Consider the following 24,343-nt stretch of genomic DNA (forward strand, 5'->3'; position numbering starts at 1 on the left):
CTAAAAATGGAATCTTTCTTACTGCAGTGTGCAACAAGTGTCTCACAGCAGCCGCTGAGCGAACGCACAGAGTAACTTTATAACATCATTTTCAACACACTCAAATATAAACAGAGCTGCGTTACCTCATACTCATGACCGGAAAAGCGCCGCCGACAACTGCGGCATAATAAAAGCTCCAGCGGCCTCGTTCAGCTCCCACTACACTCGGTCCTGCTCTGCTTCATACTACAGTAATGTTAATAATCGCATCCATGAACATGATTTCTGCCCGAGTCCTATCCCGATTATTTTCCACTGGCTGTGAGGTGAAGACCACATGTCCCAAGATTCCGCGCTCAAACTTGGCGTCATCAAGCTACGCCTTTGTTTTGAATAGGCCTCTAGCGGACAGAAAATTTTACATATTGCACCTTTAAGTTGAATACGGAAGGCAGTCTTGCTGAAGCTAGATATTTTACATTACATATCACTTGTTAAATATGGATATTTTTCTTACACAAACACATGGCTTCCCTTCAGAAGGACTTTATTAACCCCCCAGAGCCGTGTTGAGCCGTGTGCTTTGGATGGATGCACTTTCTTGAGCTTTATTCTCGTTGATCTTGTTCACTGCCATTATAAAGCTTGGATGCATCAGGATATTTATTAATATATCATCTGAAAGAAGAAATTCATATACCTAGGATGGCTTGTGGGTGAGTAAATCTTGGGGTAATTTTCATTTTAAAGTGAACTAATCCTTTAACTTATATTATCTAACAGTGAGCAATACATTTGTTAGCACTTAAAAATCTTTGTTAACATTAATTAATAAAAATACAACTGTTCATTGTTAGTTCATGTTAGTTCAGGTTCATTAACTAATGTTAACAGATACAACTTTTGCTTTTAATAATGTATTAGTAAATATTGAGATTAACATTAACTGAGATTAATAAATGCTTTAGATTTTTTTTTTATTGTTTCATGTTAACTAATGTAATTAACTAATGTTAACAAATGAAACCTTATTGTAAAGTTTTACCAATTTGTTTTATAAAATAAGCAAACCATTTAAACTTGAATGATGCTCCCTTACTTTTTATAATGCAATCCTGCTTAAAGGATTAGTCCACTTTTAAATAACATTTTCCTGATAATTTACTCACCCCCATGTCATCCAAGATGTTCATGTCTTTCTTTCGTCAGTCGAAAACAAATTAAGGCTTTTGATGAAAACATTCCAGGATTATTCTCCTTATAGTGGACTTCAATGGCCTCCAGACGGTTGAAGGTCCTACGCCTTCCCTATTCTACTTAGGGAAAAAAAAAAAAACGAAACTGGCACTGTGTTCGTTCCGTAAGTAGAATAGGAAAGGCATAGGACATACAGAGTAAGCGTTTTGAAGAATGAGGAAAGCGGAAGTATGTGCAAGTTGATATTTTGTGTTTATAAAGCATATACAGTTGTTTTTTTTGTTTTTTTGAAAATGACCGATTGTTTTGCTAGATAAGACCCTTATTCCTCATCTGGTATCGTTTAAAGCCCTTTGAAGCTACACTGAAACCGTAATTTTAACCTTTTTATTTAAAAGTGGACTAATCCTTTAATACATATGATTTATTTATTTTTATGTCTTATTTGAGTCACAGAAACAAGACAAGATGCTGCACCTGAATTTTACCAAGATCAAACCTCTTAAAGGCTAATCAAAATCAACCTGCCTCTCAGATCTAATTTCCTGCATCAGGATAAATTAACATGAGCGAGTGTTAATGCAATCTAAGGTTTAAAAAAAAACACCCTTGTAATTGGTCAATTACATCAAGTCAGCACTTACTCTCATTTTTAGGAATGCAGAAAAAGGCCCTGCACAGAATTAAAAATCTCATTTCGTAGCATACTGCCCTGTTCGGTGCTCTACCCTAATACTGAAAATGGTGCTTAAATCAAATTGCCATTTTCCGAAGGCAATGATATGTTTGTGCTTCTGAGTTCGCTCAGCTACATAAAAAGTCTAGAGTCTGTTAGTGAAAATGCTTCTATTTTGCTTTTATTTAAAAATGAAATAGATTATTAATTTATTTATAAAATCATTCATTTACTGTTCAAGGCCATTGATTCAGCTGCCTGAGTTGATTTGAAAGGAAAAGAGTATGCCTTCAATACAGTATTTGACAGTTTCCAAACCGCATACCCACAGTTAAAGGTGTCATCTTGTGGTTTTGAGCATGAACTTTCCACAAACACATGTACTCGCCCTCTAAAGGGACCACTTTCAGGTCCTTACTACAAGCAGAGGTCCCTTTAGAGGGGGTGGGGAGGGGTGCATGTTCACTTACTTCTAATCACTGTGCCTCTACTAAAATCCAGTTTATATTCAATTTTTGAGTTCCACATTTTCACTCAAACTTTTAATCTGACTGTGGTATGACATGGCAATGACTAGGCTTTTTTCTCTTTTCTTCTTTCTCTTGTGTTTCTTGTGGATTTCTTTTTGCTCCTAATGTCTGTCGAAGATTATTTTATGGCTTTTGTTGTATGTACAACTTAGATTAAAGCCTTTGCATCAATTGAGTCTCTGTGTGACACACTAATTCATAGTTCAAGTCATGGCATACAGTAAAACCAGGTGACAGTAAAATGAACCATCACGGAATGGTGATTTTAGCAATTTGCACACATTATGATGCTTCATGAGAACTGCGCTGATGTTGCAGTAAAGCAGTGAGCAGCAGCATGTCTCGAGTGAGTGATGGCTAATCAACAAGCAGTAATGAATGCATGAGAAACGAAGCGTGTTTAGTTCAGAAAAACTGCACTGCGCCATTATAAGATGCATTCCTGTCTGAGCTAACATGCACAACTTAATTGGCTCAGTTCATCACAGGCATGGGCCTAATTGGGTGGCAGGTCAAAAGATAGATGGTCGCGGAAAAAGAGAAAAAAAAAAAAAAACAATGCTGGGAGTGTTGAAGTGGTAGGTGGGAGTTATGAAACTCAGGAGACTGTCACTGCTGTGTGTGTGGTTTGCCCTACAATCCATCTCTCACCGAGTGCTGAAGTCGCCCTTTTTTCATTTTCAATCTAGACTATATTTGCTTCCTAAAGATGAGCCACTTTGTATGTCACACATAAAAAAGCTGAAGTGTTACTTAATATATGCATTAATATATCTTGGGGGAGGTGTTTGGTTTAGAGTGTCTAGGCAGAGCTGTTAATTGCATCCTGCATCTCTATAGTTTCACTTCCTATGTTATTGTCAGGTACACTCCGAGTCTGTGAAGAAATGAAATACAATTCTGTTCATAAGATGTTCAAGTTAGTTCACCCAACTGTCATCATTTACTCACCCTCAAGTAGTTCCAAACCTGTATGAATTTCTTTGTTCTGCTAAACACAAAGGAAGATATTTGGAAGAATGTCAGTAACCAAACAGATCTCGCCCCCTGTTGACTACCATTATTTTTCCTACTATGGGGGGCAAGATCTGTTTAAGCCAGGGGTGTTCAAACTCAATCTTAGAGGGCCACTGTCCTGCAGAGTTTAGCTCTAACTTGGCTCAACACACCTGCCTGGAAGTTTCTAGTAGACCTTTATTGACTGGTTCAGGTGTTTAATTGAGGTTGGAGCTAAATTTTGCAGGACAGTGGCCCTCCAGGAGCACCCTAGGTTTAAGCTGTTTCACACAACCGATGTTTACATATAGTTCAGAAGACAAAATAATAAGTGAATGGACAAAAATGAACCAGTTTAAAGATTTGCATACCCTTAAATCGTACTACTGTGTGTTGTTGCCTGGATGATCAGAGAGTGTAAACCATGCTTTGTGATGGTTGTTCATGAGTCCCTTATTTGTACTGAGTGGTTAAAATGCCCACTTTCAGACAAATCCTCCAGGTCCTGCACATTCTTTGGTTTTCCTGCATCTTCTCTATTTGAACCCTTTCCGATGGTAATTATGATTTAGAGATCCATCTTTTCACACTGAGGACAATTGAGGGCTTCTTACACAACTATTACAAATAGTGAAAACATTCACTAATGCTTAAGAATACAACTCTTTGGAAGCTTCATAGGATTTTTACATGTTTCTACAATTTACACCGATCATCCAATTCAACCCTTGGCTTTTTGATCCCTTCTTTTGTTAAAATTATTATGATCTTGCAAATGTAAACTTATGAGCAGAACTGTATGCTTGCTGATTGCATGGTCATTTATTATTCAATATGTCAGCAAATTTGATCATATTTCATTAAAAGCGTATCCGTCATCTCAATTTAAAGGTGCCCTAGAACTTTTTTTAAAAAGATGTAATATAAGTCTAAGGTGTCCCCTGAATGTGTCTGTGAAGTTTCAGCTCAAAATACCCCATAGATTTTTTTTAATTCATTTTTTTTAACTGCCTATTTTGGGGCATCATTATAAATGAGCTGATTCAGGGCTACTGCCCCTTTAATTCTCGTGCTCCACGCCCACAGAGCTCGCGCTTGCCTTGAACAGTGCATAAACAAAGTTTACACAGCTAATATAAACCTCAAATGGATCTTTACAAAGTGTTCGTCATGCATGCGGCATGCATGCGTCGGATTATGTGAGTATTGTATACTGTTATATTGTTTACGTTTGATTCTGAATGGATTTGAGGCTGTGCTCCGTGGCTAACGGCTAATGCTACACTGTTGGAGAGATTTATAAAGAATGAAGTTGTGTTTATGAATTATACAGACTGCAAGTGTTTAAAAATGAAAATAGCGACGGCTCTTGTCTCCGTGAATACAGTAAGAAATTATGGTAACTTTAACCACATTTAACAGTACATTAGCAACATGCTAACGAAACATTTAGAAAGACAGTTTACAAATATCACTAAAAATATCATGTTATCATGGATCATGACAATTATTATTGCTCCATCTGCCATTTTTCGCTATTGTTCTTGCTTGCTTACCTAGTCTGTTGATTCACCTGTGCAGATCCAGACGTTCTGCCCTTGTCTAATGCCTTTTATAATGTTGGGAACATGGGCTGGCATTATGCAAATATTGGGGCGTACACCCCGACTGTTACGTAACAGTCGGTGTTATGTTGAGATTCGCCTGTTCTTCGGAGGTCTTTTAAACAAATGAGATTTATACAAGAAGGAGGAAACAATGGAGTTTGAGACTCACTGTATGTCATTTCCATGTACTGAACTTTTGTTATTTGACTATGCCAAGATAAATTCAATTTTTCATTCGAGGGCACCTTTAACACATTTTTAATTATTTTATCAGAATTCCACAGACTTTCTCAGAACGGTCTGCAAATTCCTAGGCCTAGTTTTAGTTTGGTATTCTAGCAATACTTGCCATTTTTCTTAGATTTCTTTGTTGACTATGTTGTAGAATGTAACTAAAGGCGGAAAAAATGAAAGGTTTTTGCCGTTCATAAACACTCATGTTGGTAGTGCAGATGTTGTGAGGAAGTGTAAAATCTACCACCCACTCAGCGTCTGCTGGTTAAACACACGTGTGCATTTCAGCCCTCCGCTCTCATTTTCTTTCCTTTATGTGTTGGCTCACATGGAATTGACTGTTGTTTTTCTCAGGCATTGAGTTCGCACATAATGTAATTTATTCGCATTGTACTCTCAACTGTGGTTGAGGGCGAGAGAGCATTACTTCACTCTAGATTAGAGCTGCATGAAGTGAAATATTCAAATATTCTGTCAAATGTTTAAACTGTGATTTTCTATCAATAGAAAAAGTTTTAAGAGTGTTGACCCACAGTTGACCGAAAACTCAACTGCAGAGTTAAAAAGATGTCAGTTTGGATTGATTCTGAAAATTTTCACAGGAATATAGAAAACAACTATTTTAAATTAGAATAATATTTAACAATATTAATGTTTTTACTGTATTTTTGATTAAATAAATGCAGCCATGGGGAGCATGAGAGACGTTTTTTCCAAACTTTTGACAGGTATATTATTATTATAAATGAATATACTGTATATTATTCTTATAAAACAATATCAAATATGTTTTAAGTTAACTACATGCAGAGCTATAGCTAAAGCGAGCTAAACCAAAGCAGAAACGTTCCACTGAAAGCTTGGATTGGATTATTTGTGTAGCCCTATCTCTTCTATGATCAACTCCCTCTCCATTCTTTAAATCTGTGTTTTTCTCTCTCATCTCATTCCTTTGTTCCTCTCTTGATGCCTGTGACCTTGCTCAGATCTTCACAGAGCAGGAGGCTAAAGGGCTTTGGAAAGGGGCCTGTTGAACACAAATATGCTGTTTTGTTTGTTGATTCTTGAATCTTTAGTTTCTGAAGTAATTGTTAAAGTGCATGCACTTTCTTGTAAGCTGCTTTACTCAGAAGTCTTTGCCAAGAAAATGACTGTAGAAGCTCAGGCCAGTTTAGCGTCTCTTTTTAATTCCTTCAAAGTCTCTAAAATATATCTTAATCTACCCTACACTACTGGCTACTATTTTACAGACCATTGGTCATTTGTTTTGTGGTTTCTGTTTTGTGGTTCTTTTGGGGGAGGGGGGTTGTGTGGAAGCGTATTCATGAGAAATATTGCATGCTTTTTTTTTTGTAATTGCCTATTAACTTCGAGAACAATTTCAAAGAATGAATGATGATCGGCAAGGGAGATGCCTAGTAACACAAGAACCAATCCGAGCATCTAAAAGACCGGAATCTATATTAAATTCAGATCTGCCACTGGGTTATAATGTTATACAGCAACATTTGGAATCAAAAAGAAATACACAACAACCGTCAATATTAACCTGAACTACAAATTTGGCATAGAAATGTGCTCTGGTTTTAAGCAGTCCCATCGGTGAGTCATGCACACATGCACGTACCGCACACTCACCGGCTGGCCCTAGGCAGGTGACCTATTTTCAGCAGCCGGTGGAGGGGAGTGCTCTAGTGGAGGGAGAGGGAAGAGAGATGGTCCTTCTATGGTCAGCCCATTCATGGCTGGCTCAGAATTGTGGATTAATTACCCCGTGTGGGAACCAGAGCCGGCTCTGTAAGCGAGACACTTCAGCCTCCACTGGCATCAATAATGCATTTTTCTGTCTCTCCATTTAATCTGCACACGAGCCACCGGCTCACGTCACCAACTCTTTTAAGGCTGCCGAAAGCAGGGACATCTGATCTGAAGACAGAGAGCCATGATATACACTATACCCCAACGTACACACACACACACGCATATACTCTCCCTCTTGACCCCCCTCCTCTTCCTCTACCGCCTGACAAATTGATTCTTTCTTAATGTGCTCCTGCTGCGAATGCATTAAGAAAAGAAAAAGGGAAAACTGAATGAGGCGAGAGGTGATCATTGGTATAAGGAGACGGATTCCAGATCCTGCTAACGGAAATGGACAAGCTGGACCAGAACTGTTTTTAATTCCCTCACTTAATTTCTTTCTTACTTTTGTTGCACTGCAGAGAAACTTGTGCAAAACGATGAGAGAAGCCCGCCGTATCTAGCGGATTAAAATGCTAGTGCATGCCAGTGATTGACCGGCCATGATTGACCTGTTAGGAGGCGAGGAACTGGATAAACCTCATGGATACGACAGAGGTGGGTCATCTGATACAGCCAGGTCTGTCTGGGTCACTGCATTTAGAAAGGAGGAAGTGATGGAGAGTATAGTGCAGTGAACGTATAGCTGATGAGTTTGTGGTTTTGTCTGTCTGCCAATTGCGTAATCACGTTGTTCTTGTAGAAAATGCATGTTTAAAGAGATTGGCTGAGGTACAGGTCAGTGATGTCTGGAGAGTTAGGTCCCTAATTTTAGGGCATTGTATTATTTAAAATTAATAGTGGAGATGAATTAATAATTCCCGTGATGAATGGATCCACTAAGTGTGTTCAGTTTTTGCCTTTGAGGCATGGCTGATGGTGATGTATGAGGAATAGTGCATGTGTATAATTGCAGCATGTTCATGTCATTGTATTGTGTAAAGATTTTTACAGAATTAAGTGTGTGGAATTTCATCTTCTGTGCTGGCAGGTTCTCTAATGACCATGTGAATATAAAGCGAGAACAGGGTGTAGCGCACTCAGTATGCATTTCAACGCAAGTTTGTGAATATGTTTAAAGTTCCCGTTCTTCGTGATCCCATGTTTCAAACTTTAGTTAGTGTGTAATGTTGTTGTTAGAGTATAAATAAAATCTGTACAATTTTAAAGCTCAAAGTTCAATGCCAAGCGAGATATTTTATTTAACAGAAGTCGCCTACATCGAACGGCCAGTTTGGACTACATCCCTCTACTTCCTTCTTTAATGACGTCACTAAAACAGTTTTTTGACTAACCTCTGCCCACAGGAATACACAAGAGTTGCGTTTGTAGAGTGTGTTTGTCTCCATGTCGTCGAAACGCTGTTATTTTCATCCCGCAGTCCAATCACCGGGTCTGATTCCGGCTCAAATTGATAGGGTAAAATTAAAGACATGTTTACAATAACACTGAGCGCATGCATCTCCACGTTATGGGAAGAGGCGTGACCTTTCCGGGCAAGGTTCGCTAAGCTGCTGTCGAATCACAACACAGGAACCGCTGGCACAATCAGAACTCGTTACGTATTTCTGAAGGAGGGACTTCATAGAACAAGGAAGTCATCAGCCCATTTTTATGACAGTGGAAACAGCGGTATACAGATAAGTAAATTATGTGAAAAATACTGTGTTTTTTTACACGCGAAACATGAACACATGTTATATTGCACACTATAAACACAATCAAAGCTTCAAAAAACCACGAAAAAAGGGACCTTTAATACAGCCCTTTTATAAAGAGTAAGGTAGCGTTTTAAAAAAAAAAGAAAAAAAAAGGAAATATTTTGCGCTCTTGATGTGTACTTACACTGAAAAAATAGCTTTTTGATTTTACTCGATTTTTTTTTAAAGGCAAGTGCTTATACAAAATTATTTTTTTCTCTATTTTGAAACTACATTTTTAGTTGAATTTAATTAATGCTTTTAGTTATATCAGTTCAAATATATCGAGTAGTTTCCAGTATATTCAAGTCTGTGGTTTCAAATTAATGGAAAAGACCTGTCTGTGTTTGACATTCAGTTATGTTATACAATTAAAAGACGAAGCATCATGTCGCCATCCACAACCTAACCATAATCTCTACTCTTCAGCAAAATGGCAAACATAAAAACTTCAACTCTTTTAAATGTCAAACATAACTGAACATTAACAGGTATTTCCCTTCGCTTAAGTAACAGTAACACCTAATTTCAACATTTACTCTCCTGATCCAGCCATATGCAAAGTATGCTGGGAACTAACAATCAACAGCCCATTTTCAGTTAATGCCACAAAAGTGATTGTTAGGACACAATGAAAGTTAGGACAAACTGTATAGCAGTTGTGTTGCTTTAGTTCATTTTAATTTGAAAAAGAACCAAAAATATGTTTCTTTTCTTTTCTTTTCTTTTCTTTTCTTTTCTTTTCTTTTCTTTTCTTTTCTTTTCTTTTCTTTTCTTTTCTTTTCTTTTCTTTGCTTTGCTTTGCTTTGCTTTGCTTTGCTTTTTTCGTTAGTGTAGTTTTATGTTGTCTGAGAAGTCCACAAGACCATATTGTGTCCCATTTGACATTGTAGGACTGCAAGAAGTTTAGGACAGCATTTGGAACAGGGCTTAATTTTTGAGCTAGTTGCATTACCAAACAAATCTGTATAACTTTTTCACATCTGTGGAACACGAAAAGAAAAATACATGATTGTAAACCCGAATTGACTTTCACTTGAATGGGAAAAAAACAATTTAAATGATCTTCTTTTGTGTTCCACAGAAGAAAGAAAATCCAACAGATTTTGAACAGCATGAGGGTGAGTAAATAATGGAAGAATTTTTTTTCTTTCTTTTTTTAATGAAAACTGTCTCTTTAATTCACTGTACTTGTTAGTGTTGTTGTTTTGCTGTTTTTCTTTCTTCTGAAAGTTGATACAAAGGTTAGGTTTAGGGGTCCCACTTTATATTAAGTGGCCTTAACTACTATGTACTTACATTTAAATTAATCATTTGATACAATGCACTTATGTACATACATGTTTTTACATTGTACTTATATTTTAAAAACACCTGCATGTAATTAGATCTGTAATTAATTTCTGTAATTACATTTATAATTACACTGTTGACCCATCCCTTAACCCTTACCCCTACCCTTAAACCTACCCATACCACCAAAGCTTCCCCTAACCTTACCCGTATCCCACCTCAATAGCAGCAAAAGTGTTCTGCAATTCAATATGAACCCAATAAGTACATTGTACTTATTTTTTGATGTAAGTACATAGTAGTTAAAGCCACTTAATATAAAGTGGGACCGGTTTAGGGGTAGGTTCAGGGTTAGTACCTAGTTATTACTAATTATTGCAATATAATAAGTACATAGTATTTACATGGGGAACAGGACTGTAAAATAAAATGTTTTCTCTATTTTTATGTATTCACACATGTGAAGACCAATGCGTCAGATGTAGGAAATAATAGTTCTGATGCGCTGCACTCACCCAGTGCCACTCAGCAGTTCTACCTGACTAATCCACTGGCCATCTGGCTTTTATTTAATAAGAGAGGGACACTTTCGGTTTTCTGGCCAAGAGAGACTGAGCCTATCGATCTGCACTCGCACTCATCGAAAAAATAATCAGACCTCATCAGGAGCTTCACGTATTTGTGCTATTATGACATCATCAACCTGTGCCCAGGAGAATTACACCAATTAACCGCCAACCAACTCCTCTCTGAGCTGTGAACAAACAAGCCCAGCTTTGTACAGTGAAAAGGCAATTTACCCAGAACTCTGTGCTCTGCTTCTCAGGCACCACAGCTGATTCTAATCTTTTATCATCCTCACTCTTGCCAATTTCCAAGGTACCTGCTTAAAATTAATTGCTTATTAAATCAACATTAACCTTTTGACACCATTTGCTGCCAAACCTGAATGGCTATACTGGAGCTGAAAAAAACTTTTTCTTTTGTACTTTCTTTCTTTCATTCTATTCCTATTGTTTTTTTTGTTTGTTTGTTTTTTTTTACTCAGCATTAAACTTAATGCTACATGTTCTTCTTCTCTTAGAAGTAGGTAGTAGTAGGAATAATAATTATTATTATTTTAAAAAATCATTTACTCTAGTAAATTATTTTCTCACAAGTAATAACTTTCTTGGTACCTTTAGCACTTACAGTTGAACATACAGCAGTAGCCACCTGACTTTTTCTGTCATTTTTTTTTTTTTTTTTTTTTTATTCATTTTTTTTTTTTTTTCTGACAACTCCTTAACTCCTGTGGCCTAATTGGATAGTAAAGTGTCTGGCAGATGCATACTTCAAAATTCTTCCCAAAAGCAGTAGGTCATCTGAGTTTTTGGGGCCTACTTTCTAATGAATACTGCATTTTTTGACAGATTGGTTCTGGCGTACTACATAGTAGGAAAGTATGGCATGGATGCAGGGTTAGATGCATTACTGCTTTCACTTGTAGCTTGTCTAATTAATGAAAGTGTGTGTGTGTGTCTGTGTCTGTGTCACTGATAATGTTAATTGACCAACAGGTCAGGGCAATATTGAGAATCTAATCAGTGCGAACAGCCAATTTTGATCCACTAATCTGTGCTAAGCCTCCCCATCAACAACATGCTTTAAATCCGTTTATGAACACGCTAAAATGTGTCAGCTTTTCCAGACCAATACATGCTAACGCTTATAAAGCATCAAGAGCAAGAAACAAGTAATGTACGAACAAAATTCAGCTATATCTCTTTCTTTATTTTTTTCAACAATACAAGAAGTCTTTCTGAACTGATGCAAACCCAATGCAAGTCCTCTCTTTGTGTTGTGCCATCTATGTGAGGGATGCTGGGTAGCATGATACACCTGATGTACTGAGAGTTATAAATAAGCTTTAAAATGCTGGACAGGATGCCATGCTCATCAGACCTGAAACTCAACGGGAACGTAAGGAAAAATAGAGACATTATTCTTCATTGACAGACTGCAAGCCTCAGCAAACATGAGGCACAGAAAGATCTTATTTATTGAGGAATACTGAATTTAAAAATTTCATTCAGTGCTTTTTAGCAAAATTATCAACTGAAAGCAATCATAAATGTGTCATTTTAAACTTTTGTGAGAGGAAAGCAAGATCAGAACGTACTCATTTTTTTCCCCCTATGAACAGCTTAAACCAGTCTAAGGTGCTTTGCTGGTCTTGGTCTCTCAGCCTGGTGTTTAGCTGGTCAGCCAGTTTATCTCCCATGCCTGACCAGCTAAAACCAAAATCCTTCTTAAACCTGTACCCAAAACCCCTCTGAAACCTTTAAAGCAGACTGACCTTACAACCTTGGCCTTGCTGGGAGACTAACAAACCGCTTTAGGCTGTTTTAAGTATTTTTTTTTTTTATTATTATTTTTCAACATAGTGTTACACTAAATGTGCTGGTTCTACATTTAAGAGCTGAATCATTGGTAAATTTAATCTCAGTCATTGGGATATGTGTTGCTCATGGTGTATTCATCATTGATCATGCTGAATCATGGCCTCTTGTTTCTGTGCACCAGAGCGTGTTGTGCATTATCACTGGCATTGACCTCTGAGAGAGATCTGATACGCTCAAGATTGGAAAGTTAATATGTCCGTGTAACCCCACACCTTTGGACCTCTGAATGGGACCCACACAACGGGCCACTGAATGGGAGGCATAGGGGTGTAAGTAGGTCTCCGATGTGCTTTTCCTGTCTTTTAGTAGTGACCTTTCTGAATCACAGTCATTTTGGGGTCATGTCATCTCCAACGTCCTTGAAAGCTGAATATGTGGTGCCAATCAGAGCTTAGTTCTAAATGATTTCAGCCATTTGTTTACTGTAATGAGGTTTTCCACAATGGATGCAGGTTATGGCCTTTCTGCCATCAGTTTTCTTGCCTTGTATAAATGTCACTCGTGATTTACATCAGCTATTGTATTTGTGAACTGCGTGTAAGGAGACCGCTGTCTATTTTTTCATATATATATTCATCTATATTTGTAATTCAGTAGGGAGACTGGCACTGTAGGCTGCAGATACACAAACCGTAAACAAAGCTTACCGCTTTGAATATCATTCATGCTGATCACTTTCTATATTCCACTCATTCACGTTAATATTAAGCATTTGCCCAGGAACACTTAGGTACATGACGAAAAATTAAAACAGCCATCTGTCTGTACCGCCTTGACTTCTTTCCTCACTGTTTTGCAATTATTCTAGCGCTTTGACTCGTTCACTAAACCGAACAGCCAATCAGAGTTGTCTCTCACCCGACGGCCCGAAGGCAATTCTACATGCTGAAACGGCCCAAAAAAACCTGACAGCATCCGACTAGAGCTTATAGTGCAGAAGACACTGGGTAAGCTTAATGGGCCGACGCTTAAAATGGTCCGACGTTACCCGACGGACGATCGTCAGCTTGGTGTGTCCCAGGCTTTATTCAATTTTATGCTTTGTAAATTTGCATGGATATTGGTGGAGTAAGAAAGGCTTCCTGTTGTTTCGAACTGAAGATTATGCTTATTTTATCATATTTTGTTTGCTAGTGAACTGTGATTAAAGGATGATCAAGTGTAATCAAATGTGTAGGTAGTGGAACATACAACATCAGTGATCTGTCTATCTATCTATCTATCTATCTATCTATCTATCTATCTATCTATCTATCTATCTATCTATCTATCTATCTATCTATCTATCTATCTATCTATCTATCTATCTAACTGTCTGTCTGTCTACAATTTAGATGGGTACAAAGCTTAAAAAAAGATTGATTGATTGATTGATTGATTGATTGATTGATTGATTGATTGATTGATTGATTGATTGATTGATCGATTGATCGATCGATCGATCATTGGTTGGTTGGTTCGTTCATTCGTTCATTCATATTGAAATGGAGTCCTGGAAATAGCAAGCAAGCCTAGATGAAATGGCTGTCTAATGAGTGAGATTTCAGCTTGAATGCTTTGTTGACATTTATCACTAGCGCTCAATGAGAATGCATAAACACTGTTGTGTAGCTTCTTAGTAGATGACACGAACCTCAAATTATTTTAAATCAGAAAGGTCACTGCTAAAAGTATGAAACATACACCACCTTGAACCATACTTTGACTACAAATACCTATGAATATGAATGCTATTATGTTGGTGATAAAAGGGTGATAAAAACAATGAGCACTGACAGAACTACAGAGTTTTCAGTTCGTGCTCTCAGATCTAGCTGCAGTTATTATCAGCTAATATTTAATCAAATGTACTGCCATAGTGAGAATTTGAAAAGAATCACAAATGTGTTCTGACTATATCCATCTTTCACAGAACTGGAGGTTCGTAATGAGCAGGAAATGAAACTCAAATGGCGGTATAGTCACATACACGCAATGTTACAGTTGCAGAGTGATGGGTGGAGATTTCGAGGGTGAAAGTGAAAGAAAATGACAGATCTAATTTTGTTCTCCATTGACGGTGTAGTTTTTCGGTCTATTTTTTCCCTCTGCATCAACCCACACATTGAGTATCAGAATATCGGCATTCGTCTGTGTAAGCAGAGTTGCAGTGGTGTGAGATTGATCTTTGGAGGACCTTTAATCTCGGGCTTGATTGCACCGTGCGTCTACAAGGGGAGTGGAATGGCGGAAATCAGTGCTGGATTTCCCACCAACACCCAGTGTATGCCCTGATTATGCAAATGACATGCCAATCAGCTTCAGTTCTCTGACTAGTGCACAGCAAACAGGTCACCTTGTTCGAATGCCTCCCTCTGTCTACTAATAATAATAGCGACTGTGACTTTATTTTTTAAGATAGTGTTTTCATGGTTAAGACTTTTTTTGCAGGTCCAATAATTCCTTTACACTACTTGTATGAGACAATATTTATTTACATTTATCATGATGAGTATGACAACCACACACTTATTTCTCTCTCAAGAGAGAGTTGTTTTAAGATAACCTACAACCTATATACCTAAAAAGAGATGTCAATAGCGTGGTGCTGTATTTTCTAAACTGTGTTAGCTCACGTCATACCACCGCAAGCCTGTTGTCTAAAAGCTGCTTAAAAGCCTCACATCCATCTGTAATTCCTTGTATTTTTCAATAGAAATCCCTCCTCATTAAAGACAAGAAGAATACACTCACCAATTTGCTTCTAAACATAGAAAGACATCCCATTCTTCTTGAACATCTGACGTGACGTCTTGTCAAATTGACTCATAGCACTCAACCAGAGCTTGTGGCAAATACTGAGATGTACATCTCCAATGAATTCATCATGTCAGTTCTCCTACCCTTCCATGGTGTATTCACCCTTCCATTTTTCCCATAAATCCATTCTTTAAGTAGTTTGGTGTCCTGCTCTGGTTATTCAGTCAGGTGTGAGGCTAATATTATAAAGAGGACTGCCTGTGAGGCTTAACATTCTAAATAAACAAATCCCTTTCAAGTACCCATTGTGAGGAGATATTAAAACTGTTGTTCAGAGTGCAGATTAACATGAACTAAATGAAGTGTGGTTATTGATTTTCATTTTACTGACCGCTGTTCATTCAGAGTCCTGTATTCCCTTATCAGCTTCAACAACTCATTGTGCTTTAAAGAATTAGGTTGTGAGACCCATCATGAGTGAGATGAATATGGAAAAGTTACATTTTAGAAAGGCCATAGCAACCATTATTGCTAAATAAACATTATTATATTAAAATTGGTTGTACTATTTATTTATTTTTTAAAGCTTATTTTGCATTCATTTTTCCATTTCAGATGGTTTATTAGTGGAAGTTATCTAGCCCAGAGCAATAAGCATTTTTCTCTCTTTTTTTCTTTATAATTGTGTTTACTTAATATTCCTTGATTATCATGTTTATGTAATCTAAAGCCCTCTGGTGTGTGAATTTAGTAAATATACATGTTCCTTTTTATTTTACCAATATTGGTGATTAAAGCTACATGCGTAATTGGTTCTGGACTTCATTCGGCATCCCTGTGCTCACTTAACTGCCTTTTGTTATGTCACCTAATTAATATTCATGAGCCAATCCGATATAATGACTTATATTGTGTCTACCTACTTTTCAGTTTGTGCCTTTATCACTTTTAGCAACCGGTAACCCGATTTCTTATTATGCAGGCTGTGAAACATTAATACGCATTCAGGTAAAATTAGTCATGTATTATTATTTTTAAGCATATTTTGGGATTTATATTTTGATTTCATATTACTTATTAGTTGAATTTATCCAGCCAAATGCAATTGTTTTTTTTTTTTGGTTTTTTTGTTTGTTTTTTTTTGTTAATATTGTTTGATTAATATGCCTTTATTGCCATGTTTTCATATGTATGTAATCTAAGGGGCATCTGGTGTGTGAAATTAGTAGAGCATGCTCCTTTTTATTCTACCACCATATAGTGAAACAGAACAAATGCATGTCAAATAAAGTGTGTTCACTGGAGTTATTTTAAATATTTAAATATAATATATTTTTTTATAATATAAAAAAATATATTATTTTATAATATATATTATTTAAATATATTGGTGCTTACTCAGTTGAATTATGTTTCTGCTACACAAAGTATTTGAGTTATTTCATGAGGAAAATTAAGTTGAAATTACTTAAGGGTGCATGTTGAAGACCTGTAAAGGCTATTTGGTCAAACACAAATTAGATGAGTTCAAAATACTTAAAAGTCTGATGAAAATAGTTGTCTCAGTTTCTTTTCTTTTTTTCTTTACTTCTTTTTTTTTTTTTTTTTGAGTAAAACCAAGGCGATTTTTTTTTACAGTGAATTATGGTAATTAAAACCGTATAACTGATTCCTGACATCTTTGTACTAGTGCCAACTTGCCTGCCTTTCAAAACTTAGGGGTGAATGATATGTCACCTAATTAATATCCATTAGCTAAGCTTATATATTGATATTATGAGGGACCTTTTCAATCATTCCTACGCCTCTGCATGTTAGTAAAGGTTAAACATACAAAGTAAATAAAATATGCACACAAGGAGACAGAGAGCATAAATGAGAGAGTAGTTAAGTGCAAATGTGAGCATCCTTTAGTTTGCCTTTGAAGGGCAAAGGAAGTATTAACTTTCTAGTGTGAATGTGGAGTGCTTTTATGGATGATTGTTGGTGTTGAATATATTTGACATTTTAGTATCAGGTGATGTTTGAGGAGGAGGCGTAAAGAGAGAGGTGAAATATGCATGGAAGAGCAAGGGCACTCTATAAACAAGGTCGCGTTTGCATTGAAAGCTTTCAAATGCGTTATGAATATGTTATCGTCGTTTGCTCTTCCTGTAATTCTTGTCTAGGCCTGACATCTTGCTTTGTTTGTCTTTTGTTTGTTTTATGTCACAATGTCTCACCTTTCACATCATAGCATGCTTATAATTAGAAAAAAAACCTGTTGCAACTGTAAAATTATGGAAACGTTTCTTTCATCTCACATTCATTTCTTTATACCAGGTTAAAACTTGAGATTTAAAATCTCATTTACAAGAGTGACCTGGCCAAAAGGGCAGCAACAGTAACATAAATATACATGCAAAGTTGCATGCCAAGAAACACTGTGGGTATCTAAAGCTGGACAGGGAATCCAGTTTCACAGAGGGGGACTTTGCTTAATAGCCTGCGTTGTGCTGAATAAGCCTAGTATTCAGAAAGCTGAGGCTATTCTCTTAGCAATGGCATTGCTACTGGCCATGATTTTCGGCCGGGCCTTTTTGTGCTTACCTAAGCAGTATGTGCGCTCATTTAGTTTGTCTCCCCTACGGTAGAGGTGCATCTCAATCTTTGATGAGCTCTCTAGAGGATGGGCAGTTACACTTCTCCTGTGCGTTTTTTGCATAAACTAGGACAACACCCTAAAAGGCATTAAAGAGAAACGTTCTTTATGTTCTCTGGTTTTAAAAGAAACACTGTCATTAATGTTGAATATAGCTGATATGACTTTTAGAATATAGTACATGACTTGCAACTCAACTAAAAATACTTCTTTTGTATTCTCATATTTATGAACAAACTAAGATGTTCCTGAAAAAGGGCAGTTTTTTTGTTTGCCACCGGCTTGCAGTAAGTTTTTTTTTTTTCTCTTCAAGAAACTGATTTCAAGATTCTCACTGTTATTGAGGCTGTGATATATTTTCATTGGATTTTATTATGCCTGTAAGTTTATTTATCCAAGCACAATTTCACCCTCACAATTCCAGCGTGTTCTGAACTGCCTCAGCCATAACAGATGCTCCAGAATTGAATATAGATTCAAGTGAGCAAGACAGGCTGCCTGATGAATCTCAATTTGCTGGTGACCATATTTCACGGCTGCCTTGGTCTCACGAGTGAGGGAAAGAGAAAGGGGAAGAGGAAAGCAATACTTGCCAAGCTGCCATTCTGTAGAGGTGAAGTGATCCCAGTCAGAATATGACACACATTCAAATGAGCCTGACTAAGAATCAAATGATGCCACAGAATAGATCAGTAGAGTAGAGCGATTTAGTTTTGCATCCATTCTCTATACTGCTTGTCCTATGTAGGGTCAAAGGGATGCTGAAATCTGTCCTAGCATCTCAGGATTTTATTTTATTTTATTTTACTTTATTATTTTCAGTTTTATGCAAATGATCTGTGGAAGGTATGACTTGATTGGACTGACCAAATTTGGACATTTTCTGCCACAGTAATATATATATATATATATATATATATATATATATATATATATATATATATATATATATATATATATATATATATATATATATATATATATATATATACAGTACAGTCCAAAAGTTTGGAACCACTAAGATTTTTAATGTTTTTAAAAGAAGTTTCGTCTGCTCACCAAGGCTACATTTATTTAATTAAAAATACAGTAAAAAACAGTAATATTGTGAAATATTATTACAATTTAAAATAACTGTTTTCTATTTGAATATATTTCACAAAGTAATTTATTCCTGTGATGGCAAAGCTGAATTTTCAGCATCATTACTCCAGTCTTCAGTGTCACATGATCCTTCAGAAATCATTCTAATATGCTGATCTGCTGCTCAAGAAACATTTAATGTGTACAATTGTACAAAATATTTGTGTACAATATTTTTTTTTCAGGATTATTTGATGAATAGAAAGTTCAAAAGAACAGTGTTTATCTGAAATCTAATCTAACATTATAAATGTCTTTACTGCCACTTTTGATTGATTTAATGCATCCTTGCTGAATAAAAGTATTCATTTCTTTAATTTCTTTTCAAAAAAATAAAAATAAAAATTCTTACTGACCCCAAACTTTTGAACGGTAGTGTATAATGCTACAGAAGCTTTGTATTTCAGATAAATGCTGTTCTTTTGAACTTTCTATTCATCAAGGAATCCTGAAAAAAAAAAGTACACAACTGTTTTCAACATTGAAAATAATCATATATATATATTTTTTTTTTTTTTGAGTGTTGAAAGGCCAGTTATACTAAACTGAGTAATCTTTACACAGTTCTACATTTTAAACATGGAGAAGGCTGCACTGATCAGAAAACTGTGAGCGGAAGAAAAGGATTTTCAGCATTAATGGTTTTAAAATCAATGTTGAATATAACAAACTACTGTTAACAGAACTCTAGTATCGATTTGGGGGGGGACCTTAAAAGCCAATTTAGGATAACTTGATCAATAACCACAAAATCAATAACAGAGAGGTTTTTAACGACAGACCAACATTCACTACATATCTTAGAGTTTTGCAATAATAACATCAATAAATGTTCTCAAGATCAATCTCAGTTAGGGTAAGTATAATTTTTCAACATTTTTGTTCAATTGCTTCCTACTGCTGTTTTACGTGAACAAATCAGACTGTCATTATTGGACATAAACATGGAGGCCATTGATTTACTTCCATTATGCGATCTTATTGAATCTATTGAAACAGCGCAGCCGCTAAGTAGCGCTGCATGTGTTTTTACATTATAGTTGTTTCAGCTGAGTCTTCAGGTCTGCAAATAGAGCACTAAGCCTGTGCAGACAATTTGCGAATTGTCTTAATGCTCATTTATGAATGTTAAATGAGAGGATGGAGACAGGGGTCACAATGCTGATATGCCTCTGTATGGGGATTTTACCCTAATTAGCCCAAAGCAAAGAGATTAATGTTCTGTTTCTCTGCCCATGGGTTAAGCTCTTCCTTAACAAGCTCATTATGTTCATGCAATGATCTCTCTAACTCTAACATGCTGTGCTACAACAGGGAACAGCCCTGACACCTGAAAAAATAGCATGGATGATATCTATATATATGCCATGGGCGTGCTGGTCTCAAAACGAAGAGTGTTCAGGTGCATTGTTGGCGTGTTGCTATTTTGAGGCAACTGAAAACGACTGCATCATTGACCAATAAAAACCCTTTTTTTTGTTATTTAAAGGGCATATTAGTAATATGCGATGGGTGCACAACGCACATACACTCTGTTTGTTACACACACACATGCAGCCGCACACAAACATTTTTAAATATTAAAAATAAAAGGATTCCTCTCTGGAGGAGCATTCAGTTTTTTCCACTTGCAAATTCCGCCATGTAAATAGCGAATCCGCCATGGTGCACCTGGCTTTTAAAGGGAATGGGAGATGACACTCTGATTGGTTTATTGCACGTTACACCCCAAAACACACCCATGACTCATTAAGAGACTAGGTACAACCCCGTGCACCTGTGCGCTGACCATTTCTTCCATCGTTAAACTAGCAAAAGTGGATTCGGACAGCTCTAAGTGCATTTGCAATGTGCGCTTCAGACCATGCGCTTAGATCATTAAAATAGGGCCCTATATATTCATTAGTAAATTATGAGAGATTGATGTGAAAAACTGTTTCTATTTCTCACGGAATCTGTCTCTGCTTTTCTAAAATATTGCTTATACATTTGTTGTTTATTTCTGATTGTTCTAATTTGATGAGTTCTCTTAGTGCATTCAGTTCATTTTTCCTTGGATTGCACTGCACAGTGCCACTGGGGCCGAGGGAGGAGGCAGTTCTCTCGAAGATAATGAGAACAGACGCTGTACATGTGTCTGTGTGCATTGCCACTTCTCATTTACCCAACATGAACATGGCAAAAGAGCAGAGACAAAGGAGAGACACAGGGAGAGAAAAAGACATTGAAAAAACAGAGAGAGAGAGAGAGCACACCAATGATTGGGAAACTAAAGTAGAACACACAGAAAGATCACTGATACAGAAAAAAAGCAAAATAGGATGCTTTTATTTTGAACTACTTAGAAATGAGGTCAACACAGCATGGACTTTTTAATCATGTAATTAATTTGTTTGGTATTGTTTGATAATTATTTCAATGACAAGTACCCTTGTTTTTAACATTGTTAAAAGTACATGTTTGTATGAATTAAATTGCATTTATATATATATATATATATATTCATAATTTCTCCAATCTTCTACACCCACTGTAAATGTTTCTCTTCGTGAGGTTTGGTTAGTGGTATCTTTACGCACAACTGCCAGCCTGCATGGTGAAGTTCTCAAGACTCCAGAGACACCAGCAGCTTCAAATAGCTGTTTGCTGCTCAACACTGACTTTTTTTATAGCTGCCCTTTTAATACAATAATTTTTTTTGATAGGAACTTTCATTAATAAGCCTATATCTGACCGAGTTCTGCTGTGCTCTAAATCACTCACAAATCTTAAGATAATTCGATAATCTCCATTCAGTTTCACACAATATTAGTTGTTTTCATGCCTTTTGCACAACATTGGACCATTTCATGCTTTTCATCTTCAGAAAGATCTTTCTTCCTCCCCATATTGCATGAGAACTGTGACTTGCTTAATAATGTGGAACAACCTCTAAGTAGGGTTTCCATAGACCTGGCAAATTATTTTGTCTGAGATTGATACCAGTTATCTAAAAAGACATGGATAAATAAACAAACAAACATTTTCTTGGAAAAACTAAAATCTGAATGTTTATTGTACTGAAATCTTACTGATATGTCAATTGCATAATAATTTGGAACGCAGTGTAAATGGCACTGTGCAAGCTCTTTAAAACAAATATATATATAATATAATATAGAGAAATTATGAATGGAGAGATGAAGGCAGATACAGAAAGCAAGTAACTTTTCTCTATCACGCTAAAGGGCTAGGGCAAGTTAGCTGAACTCCTCTATAATCCAGACTCCCTTAGGAGCACCATGACACTAAGTCTTCACTCAAGCTGTGAGATATCCCCTCTGCGCTACCACAAGCTACTTCAAAACAGTCTTCTGACACACACTATCCCCACAAGGATCAAACTTAACCCATGCTAATAAGCCACACTAATGGAGTCAAGTTTAACTCAGGAGGGGAGAAGCTCCCTTTTTAAAATGTCACATTATATTAGAGCGCAGTTTATGTAGTATTAAACTGATGTTCTGTTTCACTCTTTCTAGCATTAACTTAACTCTTTGTTTGGAGATGCAGCAGATACGTTCATCTGTGTTAGTCTCCTGGAGGCTCTTTGGAGCATCAATCCACTGATCCCATCCACTGACATCCTCCAGCACCCACTGGAATCCCCTTTGGTATCATGGAACTCAATCTATTTAATTGCCACAATGATGGGATTAATTGGTGTGTTGTTATCCATTACAACAGCCCCCAGGTTGATGCACAGCAAAGGGCAAATCAAGCATGAACTGAAGACTAATCAAGCACATGAGATTGAAAAGGATTTAGCAAGATGTCCATGTGGGCAGAATAATTGAATGAGATAGATATCACTGTTGCTGCTGGTCAATGAGAGGACATATCAGTGTTTAATAAATACCAGCATACAGGCCTTTGTCCTTTTCTCTGTTACATGCATACTTTGTTGAAAATTTTGAGGTTGGTAAGATTTTTTAATGTTTATTTATTTATTTATTTATTTATTTTATGAAGTCTCTTATACTCTCCAAGGCTGTATGTATTTGATTAAAAATCCAGTAATACAGTAATATTGTGAAATATTAGTATAGTTTAAAATTATTCCTGTGATGGCAATGCTGAATTTTCAGCAGCCATTCCTCCAGTCTTCATGATCCTTTAGAAATCATATTATATCCTGATTTGGTGCTCAAGAAACATTTATTATTATCAATATTGAAAACCATTGTGCTGCTTAATATTTTTGCGGAAATTGATGCATTTTATATTAGGATTATTTGATGATTAAAAAGTTGAAAATAACAGCATTTATTTGAAATAGAAAACTTTTGTGACATTATATATGTCTTTTCTGTCACTTTTGATCAGTTTAATCTATTAATGAATAATAGCATTAATTTCTTTATTTCTTTCTATCATACACCCGGCGATATGCAAGCATTTTTTTTTTACTAGTTTCTATGGAGTTAATATTGTGCCATAATTAAACAAACAAATCGGTAACACTTTACTTGAAGGGATGTGCATAAGACTGACATGACACCTTCATAATCATGACATGACACGTGTCATGAATATGAAGGAGGTTTTATGAATGTTTATGACAACTGTCATTAAGTGTCATTCGCTCAATTATGTCATTTTTAATGCAAAGATGACATTGTTTGAGATGTCCAAGTTATGACAACTTGACATAAACCAATACATCATAACCTGTCAGTGTCTTTGTCATGACAACTTGACATCATTTAGCTTTATGGGTTAACATTACATTAAACTGTCATGTGGTTGGTTTTGACATTGGCTGCCATGAGGCCATTATAATAGTGTCATAAATATGTATCTTGAGCTCAAGTACAGTGGTACAAATTGAACTTGTCATTAAAATGTCATTAAGTGACAATACTCTGACAAATAATTTTATAACAGCGTCATGAATATTTTTCATTTTTTGTTTTTTTGTTTTTTGTTTTTTTAAGTTTCCTCCAACAGAAGGTCAGATAATAGACAATTTCAAATTTCGTAAAAAAGATGACTGTTATAAAATAATGGTAACGTCTCGGTTACGTATGTAACCCTCGTTCCCTGAAGGAGGGAACGGAGACGTACGTCAGTAGTGACCGACGAATTGGGATATCGCTAGAGAGCCCTATCAGCTTCGAGTGAACTAAAACAAGCCAATGGAATTGGCGTGCGATATTTGCATAATGCGCACCGCCTCCGACAGGTGTATATAAATAGGAAGCAGATGCAATCGCACTCTGTTTTTCGCTGAGGAGACAACTTGTGTCCGCACTACAGCGAGGGTACAGAAACTGTGGCGACGGGACGTACGTCTCCATTCCCTCCTTCAGGGAACGAGGG

At 36.5% G+C, this 24,343-nt stretch overlaps 1 protein-coding gene across 14 annotated transcripts in view; it reads left to right on the forward strand.

The window, feature by feature from the left end:
- Nucleotides 1-24,343, forward strand: part of lingo2 (leucine rich repeat and Ig domain containing 2) — a 374,701-nt gene that overhangs the window by 220,029 nt on the left and 130,329 nt on the right. For 8 of the 14 annotated variants that reach the window (XM_048175948.1, XM_048175945.1, XM_048175951.1 and 5 more), the window contains 2 exons: nt 7,445-7,580; nt 9,807-9,843. The exons of 5 other annotated variants lie outside the window; for them this stretch is intronic. The gene's annotated coding sequence lies outside the window, so the exon portion shown is untranslated. The remainder of the gene's footprint in view (nt 1-7,444; nt 7,581-9,806; nt 9,844-24,343) is intronic. One more of the 14 variants, XM_048175944.1, reaches the window with a different exon arrangement.

This window comes from Megalobrama amblycephala, linkage group LG23 (genome assembly GCF_018812025.1).
Source record: "Megalobrama amblycephala isolate DHTTF-2021 linkage group LG23, ASM1881202v1, whole genome shotgun sequence".
Classification (NCBI taxonomy): Eukaryota; Metazoa; Chordata; class Actinopteri; order Cypriniformes; family Xenocyprididae; genus Megalobrama; species Megalobrama amblycephala.